Below are 11,076 nucleotides of genomic sequence, written 5' to 3' on the forward strand. Positions count from 1 at the left end.
ATTTCATATATCTTTAAAAATTTATTGGTCTGATCTCTCTTAAATTTTAGTATCGTGTTTTACAAAAAGTGTAGCGCACACTTCTTTTTCCCCCCCAAAATTGACCTTTAAATTCCAAATTAACCAAATACAATGACTAGATAAAAGTAATTTTTGAAAAAGGACTAGAGTAAAAAAATTGAAATTAAAGGGGTCAAGGATGATTTAACCGATTTTATTCGATACTCTGTAATTAGTTAAAAAGTAAGGGGCAAGTCATATCAAAACCGGTGGGGAACCGAAGATTCCGGCCACGGCTGAGAAAATAGTATCAATCACCAACTGGCTATATACGTACCGCCGCATCTCCATGACTTAATTAGATTTTGACACGTGTTCCGTAGGTCCCATATAGAATTCTGGCCCAATAGGAAAACATCATAAGCTGCTTAGTCAGCATTCTCGAATGGTGTGATTCCCGTCACGTGAGGCCCAAGATACCCGGGTCAGTTTAAATATTTTTAATTTTTTAGTTTTAGTCAAATAACACATCACTACTTTGACTAGTAGTTAAGTATCTATGTAATCTGTAATTAAAATTTCTCCCCCTTAATTAACAACATTATTTATCACACTATAACACTAGTCTATTTACCATATATCTCATCATGTTTTAACTTTATTATTTCGTTTCAATTTTTTTTAAAAATATAAAATAATTTATTCTCTTAATCGCTTTGGAAACGATTTGCTTACACCTAGAGGTGCAACTGTCACTCCGTCTGATTTTAAACAATTAGAGATCGATAAATATCAAATAATTATTTAAAAGAGTGAAATGATTTTAAAAAAAAAAATATGGAGCAAAATAATGTCATTGTTTGGTGTCAAATAAAAAAATCAAGCAACATATTGTTATGTTTACCAGATATATCATTTAGTCTAAATTTTTAAAATAAATTAAATTATTATTCGGTCTAAAAATTAACTTTAAAAAAATTACCCTCCTTATTAAATTTGTTTGATGAGGCCACTGATTACACCTATTCATTCATGTAGTAAATGGATTCAAAATTGTAATATTACTATAAATTTACTTTTATTATCTTTTTACAGCACATAACTAACATGGCCGGCAACCTAGAATTGGCCGCCATTTATAATTCGGAGTTGTACGTCTCTGGGCTTTCTCTGCTCTCCATGTTTCCACAAACGAGATATACAAATACCACTTTCTATCGTTGCTCGTGTACTTCACGCTTGTCAAAACAAAAATACAAAAAATCCATAAAATATAAATATATTGACATAAAACAAAATTTAAAATCTTAATTTTATAAGTAAACAATATTATAAAATCAAAAGCAGCAATTATTTGATATATGAATCAAAAAATATTAGAATTATAAAACAATTATTTACAATATTTTTTTATACGATTATTTAGTAATTGATTATATATTTATCAAAAGTAGCCATCAATTTGTGTCTTGTATGATTAATCTATTTGTAAAAAATAAATAACAATTAGTCATTTTTTGCTCGAAAAATTATCATCTCTTTCATCATAGTAAAATTAAAAAAAGTATAGTGGAAATAAAATAACACTAAAAAAGCTTAATTTATAATTAATATTTTAAATTAAAGGGAAAAATACAGTTAAATCCTATAAACAAGTGGCGCGTAGAATAATAAATTTTGTTTTCGTGTCCGGTTCCTCTCCGGTGAGCTTGTTACTGACAAAAGTCCATTTATTGCACACACATCTCTAATCATGCACCTCTTGTGGGACCAAATCATTTTGTCCGTTGGATAAGCATACTAAATAAGTCAACATTTTTCCATTCCTAGATCATGATCGTGCACATACTAATCTATAGTAGTACATTGAGGAGCATGCATGGACCGTCCGTACAGTGAGTTTTGCTTATATTTTCAAACTAATTATTTAATTAGCATAATTAGAGATTATTTACGTTTGGAATAAAGGAATAAATGAAATTTCGTACATTTGAAGGAAAATCTTCGTCAAATCCAAGCATGCATGTCCCTCTATGTTTCCCTAATTCTTGGTAACTTATCAAATCAAAAATTTAGAAGAAAAAAAAAAGACAACAGAAAAGCAAAGTTAATTAATTACGTTAAAATATACGGATCAATACGTTAATCTCAATATTTTGCTAATTAGTAATGAATGTCCAAGTTAATTCCATCATTTTGTCACCGTCGAATCAATTGAAAAGCTCCAAGGATTAAGGAAGCAACAAATTACATTAGATTATCAGATGGAAAATGACAGATTTAACGATATTACATATCTTTCTAAAACTACTGATTAATTTAATTTTCAGTCAATTTTTTGACTCACGAAGAATAAAAATCATTAAGGTACGTAATTACTAAATTTTTGGAATTGATCAAGTAATTTTGGAATTATTAGCTAAACAAAGATAAATCAGCTTAAGCAAACAATTAAAACAAGAAACAAAGCAGCCGACTAGTTTTTGTTTCTTTTATTAAATCCATATTTCATGCACCAGTTTAATTAATTCACAAGTTCAAATAAGTATACTTCTGTCACCAGGTTTATGCCTATAATTGGTGGTTAGGGTTTCACCATCACAGGGAGGTAACTTTACCATCGGAAGAGGTTTTTGGTTTATGCTAGGTCTGTTTGTGTTTAGATATATTTGCATGAATTTTGAGACATTTCTAGAGTAATGCAACATTTGTAGGCAAACATGGGCAAAGTACAAAAAAACCACGCCTGCATGGATAAATTATGGAGAAAGGTGGTATCACATGACTATAGATGATGTTGTTGGGGTAATTTTACCATAATGAGTCACATGAATTGCCTGCAAAAACCAAGAAAAAAGACAAGTCTTTGGATTGTATTGCAAGTCTCATTTTAATTTCAATCCTCAATTCGTCTAAGCAAAACAAAATTGAACCATGTAAAGCTCAAAACGGATGAGACAAACACCAAACTCTAATATTATGTTCCAAATCGAGAAACTAACTAAAAATAATGAGAGAGTTCAAAAATAAAATATATAAATAATTAGTGATTGAAAATGAAAAACAAGATGATGCAATTAATAATAATATTAATTAACGGCCGCCTATCTTGTCGCCTTAGTTTTGTCTATGCTATGTCTCAATTAGAGTGTATAAAAAATGAATAACCAATTGAATCAACTTTCGGATCGGTTAATTTGACACTATATTACAATTTAACTTTTTTTATTTGATTTTAAACAAAAAAATTACTATTAAGCATTAGTGTCAACCGAACTGAATAAAAATATATTAACGAAAACAACCGGTTTGGTTCGATTTAAAATAAAATTCACATTCGTATAAATTTTAGTTTTGTTCAGTTGGATTAAAAACAAAACATATTCTTAGGCCTAGTACCCAAAGAGAACATGAAAGATGGAAAGAAGAAAAATATAAGCCAAAGAAACATCCTAAACAATATGAAGAAGTGCTTGTAATCTCATTGAAATAAATAACCATCAAATTTTTTGTAATGGACCATTTTAAATTAACTTTGTTATGAAATATTGCTTGGTTTGCGAGTTTTAAGAGAGCAAATTAATGGTTAAAGATCCAATATGTGCATGTTTTAGAGAGAAAAATAAGAAAGAAAATATAGTTATATAAATATATGGATTATCAAATTAGACAAACATGAAAGTTGAGCAATGTTCTTGGACAATGGCCCCAAACCCATTGAGCCAAGTGATACAAAAGACAGCTAAGGAAGTACATCAAATTCGACAAATATATATACTAATATTTATTTGTTTTGATTCTGTAACAGTTAAATTGATTTTTCTTCATGTTTTTGTTATATATATTTGGTTTTTGCTAAAAGGAAATTAGTTAGAGATATTATTAAGTCAATGAGCACCGAGTCCAAGATTTTCTTGATTTTTTTTTTTTTTGTATTTTAAAAGGCTTGGTTCTCTCTAGTGAAGTCATTATCTTCAAATTAGCGACCAATAAAAAAATGAGCATCGATCACTCCCAAGATGCCCTTGATTCATGCGTTACCGGCTATTCATCCTCTTTTCTGTTTTCATGGGAATAAAGGCTTAAAGTAAGCTTGTGCATGCATAATATTTCCCCCCCTTTTACCAAAAATATAAATAAAACTTTATACAAGAAAGTGCCTAAATTGTGAAAAAAAATCTCTTTTTAATTTTTGAATTTACTTGATTTGTAAACTCTTATAAATAACATTAACATAATCATTGGGTAGATATCATAGGTTTAATTTCTCCCACAAGCGTTACCCTCCCTAATTATCAGAAAAAAATATTAAAAATCAATATTTAGTGGTCTAATATGTAAAATAAATTAAAATAATCAATATTGCATTTAAAATATTATTTCATTTGAAGTTTTATAATTGACATAACTAAGGGAAGTAACACTAATCACAAGGATATAAGTGGTAGTTAGTTGGTATTAGACTATTTTAAATAAAGTTAAAGATGAGAAACTTAAATTTTCCTTGAACAAAAAGTTAAGGATATTATCAATATTTTTTACAATTATAAGGGAAGTATTTCATGAGCCTATAGACATGGATATACAATAGGCACAAATTTAGGATATTTTTAAAAATATGTTTAAAATCGAAATTTAAAAACAGATTAAGGGTAAATAGGAAAACAAATTCCCACATCAACTGCCACAAGAGCATTATGTATCCGAATTAGTGTAAAATTGATAGTAAAAACTTGGATGAAACCTGAAAATATAAGGTAATCTAAGTGATAATAATATTTACTGTTTTTCAGTTTTCTTTAAATATAAGGTAAGCATGTTATGTGATCCGGTATTTGTCCATTAATAGCTTTAAAGAAAACTTAAAAACAATAAAAACAATCATAACCGCCACATTTTCTCCCTTTTTCCTTTTTATTTTTAATTAAAAATTCAAATTTGGCCACCGCAGATCAATTTTATTGATCGACAACAGACCATTTTCTTTTGTTAGTTTAGCATTTCATATTTTATTCAACAAGCAAAAATTTAAATCAATTTTATTATAAGTTTTGATGTTCTTTCAATCAGACTCGTTTAAATATTAACTAGTCGGTTTGTAATTTAAATTAACTATTGAACGGAACATGGCCGAGTTACATAATATAAATTTTTATTATAGGCTTAATTGCTCCAAAAATCACCAACTTTCGCGTGTTTTTGGTATTTAACACGAACTTTTAATTTTGGCATATAAATACACGAACTATCAATTTTTTGCATATATAACACGGGCACCGTTTTTGACATAAAACGGCACCGTTTTTAACCTAAAACGGCACTGTTTTATACTTAAAACGACACCGCTTTTCACCTAAAATGGAAACTTGGTCATATATGCAAAAAATTGATAGTTCGTGTATTTATATGCCAAAATTAAAAGTTCGTGTCAAATACTAAAAACACGCGAAAGTTTGTGATTTTTTGTGCATTTAAGCCTTTATTATATGATTGATATTTTTGTTTATGTCTTAAAATATGTTTTGTTATGTACCCGTTGAGCAAATTGTGTACTCTTATTTCTTCATTAATAAAATATATTTTTATTATAAAAGTATAATAAAAACAAGAACAACTAATAATGATATTGATAATAATAATTAAAATAACCATAATAAAATAAAACAAATACTAGTAACAATGAAGAACAAGAATCATAAAAAAACAATGAGGACGAAGATCTATTATGAAAAGAAGGGCTACCTCTCGCACACAAGGGTTGGAGCTTTAATACCGTGTCGGGTTTTAGTTTATGTGTACAAACAATTGAAAGCTCGGAATTTTATGAAATCCAAAATTTAATAAACAAAATCTTGAAATAGAAGCTAACTCACTCACAAGCTTCTCTTTGAAGCAAGAGATGTTGGTCCCTTCTTCATATCCTCCCTTTCACTCTCACACCCTCTACTATAATTATACATGCATGCATAATAATCAATCTAATTATTAAAACCCTTTTATTTACTCCTACCTAAGAAATTCTCTTACTTATTATAAATACTAGGGGAGCAAACGGTTTGAGTCGATTTTGATTTATAAATTATGTCTAACTAGATATCGAGTGTGTTATATAAATTCGAGCTAGATGTGGAGTTCGAACAAACCCAAACTATTAGAACTGTAACTCAAACGACGTTTAAGCTATTCGAACTTTATCTCCAAATATATATGAACTAATCTAGTTTGAGCCCGCTTTGAGTTTGAATAATTATTTTAAAAAATCATATTTCATGCATTTTTTTGCTATTAAATGTTAAATTCAACAAATTAAAATGTATACACTTAAATATAGAAGTATAAAAATTAATACAATAAAAAAACTATCATTCTAAGTATGTAAAAAAATTGTTTAGGCTTATAAGCCTACGAGTCTTTGTCGATTTTTTCAAGTCTATCTCGAATAGTTCGCTAGTAGTCATATTTATTTTCATCTCTAGTAAATACCAATCTAAATGAATTCAAAATATAAAGTAAAGTTTGAAAAAATTGTTGATATGAAGGTTGAGACATTATATATCTTAGTGTTACTATTAAATTTTGTATCAAAAATTTGTTCAATATTTTAAATTATAAAATATCAATAGTTTATGTTCAATATTGTTTTAATTCAGTAAAATTCATAATTTATTTTCAATTAACCCTTACAAAAAATTAAAAACATGAGTTGGAGATTTTAATTATATGGCAGACTCACATGCATGAATGCCTTCTTGCAATTTAAGTGATGAGAGGAAAGAATTTACTGCAAAAAGATAAGCTAAAAGACTCAAAAATCTTTTGGACGTGCAACTTTATGGCAAAAAAATTAAAAAATGAATAGTTAAATAATGTTAATTAAATTGAAGGTGAGCATTCAGCACTCAAATTGAAGTGAGGCACGTGCTTCTGCTTTCTGGGCTTTAATCGAATAACACCTCTACAAATAACTCCAAAGATAAACCCAAATTCATCTTTTTTCCATTTTCTTCAATGGACGTGCACCCAACATGTGTTATTATTAGGATTATTTTATATGTATAAAAACATTATACTAAACAATACAACTTGAACTTGAACTTGGTTACGTCTCTTGCAAAATTCAGTGCATAAAACTAAACTATAGTTAATGGTCAATCCCATTTTCTCTAGATTGTTTCTTTTGTTTTTGGCCAAAAGTTACCGGAAAGCTTGTTTGGAAATAGTGCTGGATTCCATTTTAAATAGAGATATCCAACTAATATTTAAACAATGTCTATTCACATGCACGTATGGTGTGTCCGGGTCGAGTAATCGATCTTCTCACGCATCTCACGTGGATCGGTTCAAATTCAAATTGTGTGAATGGATATAATATCATGTTAGATTTCATCTAACAACCAATTGATATTAAAATGTCTAACCAATGTTTAAACACATGTTCATGTATACATACAATTAATATGGAATACTCCAACTTCAACAGATAAAAGTGATATACAAAAATTCCTTTTCAATTCTGGTCTTTTTTTTATAGTGGATCTCTCATCGGTTCTTCAATATAATTTCCATGATATAAATATAGGATTAATTCAAATCGAATTTATATATTTGTTTATTTGAAGTCATTTGTATCATGTTCAGCAATGGAATCAGAATATATAATCCTGTGGGACGATTGTTATATAGTTAAACTGTTATATTGTTAATTAATAGTATTATAAAAAATTAACAATTATCTAATAAATAAATAAAAAAATTAACAATTTGAAACCAATGAAAAGTAAATAAATATATAAAAACTATAAAATTCCTCATTGCTAAGAGAACAACCACTTTAACTCTTAAGACAGTAAGAATAGTTGAGTAATTAATTGGTAAAAATAGAGATATACAGTCAACCCTCTGATAATTAATATACATGATGGACTAAAAATTTATTAATTATTAGAATTATTAATTTATTAAATACTTTATAAGGCGTAATATTCAAATTGCTTCTCTAGAATTTTATTAATTATTAGAATTATTAATTTATTGAGTATTAATTATTAGAGTGTTTACTGTATATGCAACTTACAAGAAGCAATAGTATTCCATTAATAATAAAAAATATAAATAAACTCATTCAACTATTAATGTACGTGGCTTCAACGTTTTAACTTAAAAAGCCACATGAGATTTTTAGAGTAAAATACTATGACACTTCTTACATAGATATGACATAATTTAGAGTTTCGTTTCTTCCGTTTAAAAATCAAACAATATGATTTTTCACTTTTATTTTTGTTAATATTATATTTTTTTTTTGTTTATTTTGATGTTAGTCTATTAATCAGAAAATTTAATTAAATAAATTAAATTTCAGTTTATCTTTTAAAGATTTTTTTAAATAAAAATAAAAATTATATTTTTATGAGATTAAATGACTTAATAATTTAGATTAATATATTTTATTCGAATTTAAATTTTATCTTTACTTAATTTTTTTAATGTTGTTACTTCTCTTATTATTTTAGAATTTAAATAGTTTTTTTTTATAAATATTAGGTATATTAGCTCAATTATTAAAAAAAAAAGTGGAAGACAAATCTCTAAAAGAATGACTTTTAAAGTTAAAAAATTTATGAAAAAACTCTAAATTAAAAAAAAAACGTAATCTCAAATATATATATATATATATATATATATATATATATATATATATATATATGTATGTATGCATATAACGGGAGCGATTATTTGTAAAGCGCTACGCTAGCGCGCCTCTTTCTCTAAAGGGGTGTAACTTGTAAGCACTTCACTCGTTAGGGGATGGCATTAGGCAGTTTTTTGGGCGGTCGTAAAACCTCGACTTGTTACTAGAGAGAAGGAACCTCATTTTTTCGAATATATAAAATCCACATTATTATCTTTGTAATGAGCATCGCTTTGTAAATAATTAGAAAATTTACATCTTATGTCTCATATTTGAAATACCAAATTTAACGATGTTTTTCTCAAGCTACAAATTTGATATTATTTAATATTTTTATATCAAATTAGAAAGGAAAAATAAACTTTTATTCTAATAGTAACTTAATCCTCAATATTATAAATATATATATTATAGTCTTAGAGAAAACAATTTTTAGTAAAGTAGGTGCATTATATTAATCTTATGGCAAAAAGATTTTGGGAAGGCCATTCATTTTACTTTTACAAATACAAAAATACAGTAATTAACCATAATGTAAGGGGTCTTTGTCTCGAGACTTGATAACAGTGGGTGACCGGTTCATCTCTCTGGTGGGCCCTTTCTCTGCTGAACAGCCGGTGACCAGCACCGTTTGCGGCCTCTCTCGCAGTCCAAAAAGCGGCACGTGTGCTTACTCGCCCATGTGGGGCTGATGTGGCTTAAGTTGGAACTATGGAGGATGAACTTTGAATGGATTTATTTCTATCATTATTACATATTATATGGTCCTATAAAAATTAAGTTCAGTCGGCTAATTGATGAATGGTACGACACGTATACAAAATTCTTAGATACTACTTCAATAAAACTTTTGAGTAATACTATCGTTATGGATGTCAAAATGGCTCATAATGCGTAACACGATTCATCTAATACGAAAATTTGGCGAATGCGGTTGATAGTTAACGACACCGTGTCGTGTTTGATAACACCGTAATTGTACAGCATAGGAACGAATTAATCTCCTCGGCATGTAATGGTACTAAGTGAAACAATAACCGACATACATCAAATAGATTTACCAAGATAAAAAAATAGCTAGCTAGTCCGGAGACTACAACACGTACGCATTCATATCAACTCATCCAAGATACATGAGTCAAAAATCATTTCAAAATAGCCCGAATACTCTACTGGAAGATGACTATATTATCAATATTTCGGATAGGATGTGTTTCTAACAATTAGAAGGTACCACAAATGATTCTTTGATAAACGAGAACGTTTCATGAGATGCACGCATCTAACACATAACTCGAGGCATAATAATATTCGCCAGTTCAACTTACATAAATTGGAGGCCAAAAAAACAAATCTTAAATAGTTGTACAAATGATTTATATAAATCACTTCAAATACAATCCTAAAGGTACTTCTTTATTTGCCATTTTTACTCAATTTTTTTCTTTTCTTTATCCATTAAACTGACTTGAGCGTTGGGGTGAACTGTTAGAAAACTCTCATAGTGTTCCTTTTGGACTTTTGTGTTCTTTGTTCTTCAATTATTTGATAGCTCAAAGACCTGTGCTAGTGCTTCAGTGATTTATTAGTGTTAAAAACATGTCGATCCGTTTACAATACGAAAATAAATGGATCGTGTCTTGAGTTGACCGTGATCACATCTAACCTACCTAACTTGTTTACTAATTATGTTATTTATAATAATATAGAGATATAATAATGATTTTATAAAATAAAATTCTTAAATCAATTAGTAAAGTATAATTATATTAATATATAAATAAAATTGATTATATTAAAATTTTATAATTTGAGTATTAATTGATAAATTTAAAATTAAAATTATATTTTTATATGGTTTAAATATTTTTAGAATCAAAACATTGACAAAGAAAAGATGTCTACTAAACAAATGATTACTTTGTGATATTCAAGAGTTTTGTTTGTTTGAACAAGCAATGGTGTAGGAGTTGGAGATGCCATTATTGAACCTCACTTTCAGGGAATTGAAGAAGGACATGGAGTATATTTTATTTACACAAAATTAGATGTAGAATTTTGAGAACATAAATATATTTAGGTTTTGGTTACAATTATTAGTTTTAAAAATCCAAATAAATAAATAAATAAGGTTAATGGGGGGATGCGGTCCGGAGAATCCACTTAATTGTTAGAATTTAACATTTTCTTCTGAACATTTCTTCCTTTTGCGTCTTACTGCTTTCATATGCCGTTTTGAAATTATTTTCATGTTTTTAGCTAATCTCATGTCCTCCAACAATAGAATTTGTACTATCCTTTTTTAAAAAAATTCTTAAATTAATAACTATTTTCTCAAACAACATACATACATGATCGGAAGAAATAGAACAAGTGGTGCTAAA

The sequence above is a fragment of the Mercurialis annua genome, linkage group LG3 (assembly GCF_937616625.2).
Source record: "Mercurialis annua linkage group LG3, ddMerAnnu1.2, whole genome shotgun sequence".
Lineage (NCBI taxonomy): Eukaryota > Viridiplantae > Streptophyta > Magnoliopsida > Malpighiales > Euphorbiaceae > Mercurialis > Mercurialis annua.